This window comes from Lucilia sericata, unplaced genomic scaffold (genome assembly GCF_015586225.1).
Source record: "Lucilia sericata isolate MDLA Ls3-8-SP2 unplaced genomic scaffold, ASM1558622v1 Contig001227F_arrow, whole genome shotgun sequence".
Lineage (NCBI taxonomy): Eukaryota > Metazoa > Arthropoda > Insecta > Diptera > Calliphoridae > Lucilia > Lucilia sericata.
The window spans coordinates 115,001-117,500 of record NW_023995186.1 but is presented as its reverse complement, the minus strand read 5'-3'; positions in this window follow the sequence as shown (position 1 = coordinate 117,500).

The following is a 2,500-nucleotide window of genomic DNA, read 5'->3' as shown; positions in this document are numbered from 1 at the left end:
AATGGAACTTTAATACATTATAACAGTATTATAATCATTATAATAGCATTTTACTACGTCATAATAGAATTATAATCATTATAATAGCGTTTTAATGCATTATAATAGAATTATAATCACTATAATAGCGTTTTAATACATTATAAAAGATATATAATCATTATAATACCGTATTAGTACATTATAACATAATTTTACTCATTATAATAGTTTTTGATTGCATTATAATAGAACTTCAATACATTATAATAGTACTTTAATACATTATAACAGAATTATATTCATTATAATAGCGTTTTACTACGTTATAATAGAATTATAATTATTATAATACGTTGTAACACATTATAATAGAATTATAATCATTATAATAGCGTTATAATGCATTATAATAGAATTATAATCATTATAATAGCGTATTAATACATTATAAAAGATATATAATAATTATAATGCCGTATTAGTACATTAAAACATAATTTTACTCATTATAATAGTTTTATAATGCATTTTAATAGAACTTTAATACATTATAACAGAATTATAATCATTATAATAGCGTTTTAATACGTTATAATAGAATTATAATTATTATAATAGCGTTTTAATACATTATGAAAGATATATAATCATTATAATATCGTTTTAATGCATTATAATGAACTTTAATACTTTATACTAATATTTATATAATTTCATTAAAGGTTTTAAAATACATTATAACACTATAAAAATTATTATCTTCTTGTTATAATGCATTATAATGGTAATATAATTGTTATAATGTGTTTTCAATTTATTATAATGATATATTAATTATAATTATAGCATTATAATTAAGTTATAATCCTGCATAACTATTTAAAGTTTAATTATTTCTTGCTTTCTCTTTTACAAATTAACCTCGATTTAACGAGCTTTTTTTTATTTCTTTTTATTAAGTTTTAAACTTATTTATGCCATTTTAACTATTGCAACTATGTTTTTATTATTATTTTTAAGATATAGGAAATTATTTTCTGTTTTCTATGCAAATTTAAATTTTAGGTCTCTTAGTTTTATTTAGCCAACATTTTATTTTTATTTTTTGAAAACTATTTGAAATTAACCAAAAAAACAATAGGCACCTAAAAATTGTAGTGAAGAAATTTCTATACTTTTTTGTGGTTTTGAGAGAAAAAAAAAGCCTTTAAGTCTTCTAGTTATATATAAGTATTTAATTTCAAATTAATTAGAAAATAATTCCTACCACCTTAAGTTTTAAATTTTTAATTTAAAAAAATCTTGTTATTGTTTTATTAAATTTCATTATTTACAAATGTGTGTGTTTTATAACTAATTTTAATTATTTTTTTAATGTGCAAGTTACGTTTTTTAACTTATTTTTCTTACTTATGTTACTAAAACTTAAAATTATTTTATTTTATAAATTTTTTTAATTTATTTTTTTTTTTTTTCATTTATTTGTTTTGTTAGGTTTTGTTTAAATAAAATTATTAAACAATTACTAGTACAAATATCACGGTTTTACAGCTTAAAATCGTAATTTATTTTATGAATTTTTTTTCTGCTACTTTTTTTGTTATTAAATTAATTTTAATAAGAAAATTAGATATTTTTTTAAGAGAAATTAAGTAAAATAAAAGATTAACTAAAAAAAAAAGAAAAGGCAAATTTAACTACATTCTCAGTTTAGTTAACATTTTACTAACATATATAAGTATGTATGAATGATTTAGCAATTTTTAAATAGTTTTTAGGGGGAAAAAGTAAAAGGAAAATTTCCTCGTTATAATGGCAGTTAAGTTTAATATAAGCTGACAATACTGAAATATTAAGAACCTGCATTCTTAGTAATCAATTTAACTTAATTACTTAATACGGTATTTGATTAAATTTTCTGAAAATAAAACTGCAACAGGCTCTTGTTTAAATCTTTTAAGTTTTAAAAGTATTTTTGAAAATTTTTTAGAAAACCCATAGTTTTATACTGATAATTATTAAGTTTTTCTTTTCTTGGTTTAATATTAACTAAGTCTTTTTTTCTTAAGGTGATGTTTTATGTATTAGAAAAAGAAGCAGTAAACTGTTTTTTAAATTTAAAAAGAAATGCATTGACTTTTTCCTAACTTAAAGTAGTTTAAAGTTTAAATATTAAGAAATTTATTTTTTATAAATTGCAATAAATACTAAATAATCAAAAAAATAAGTATTAAAATAATAACGCTTTCCAAGCAATTTTTAAATAAATAACAGAATTCCTTAAATGTTACGATTTTTTTTAAGTTTTTCAACTGAAATCAAATCCATTTTTCTTTACTTCATATCTAAAATTTTTAGTTTTAAAAGGTTTTTTTTTCTGTTTGGCTTAAAACCTTACATCTTTTACAAAAATAATTTTTTTTAATTAAATTTTTATTAATTTCATATTTTTTTTAAATTTTTGTGTCTTTAATTTGTTTTAATTTATGTTTATAGTCTTTTTTGTGTTAAAATATTT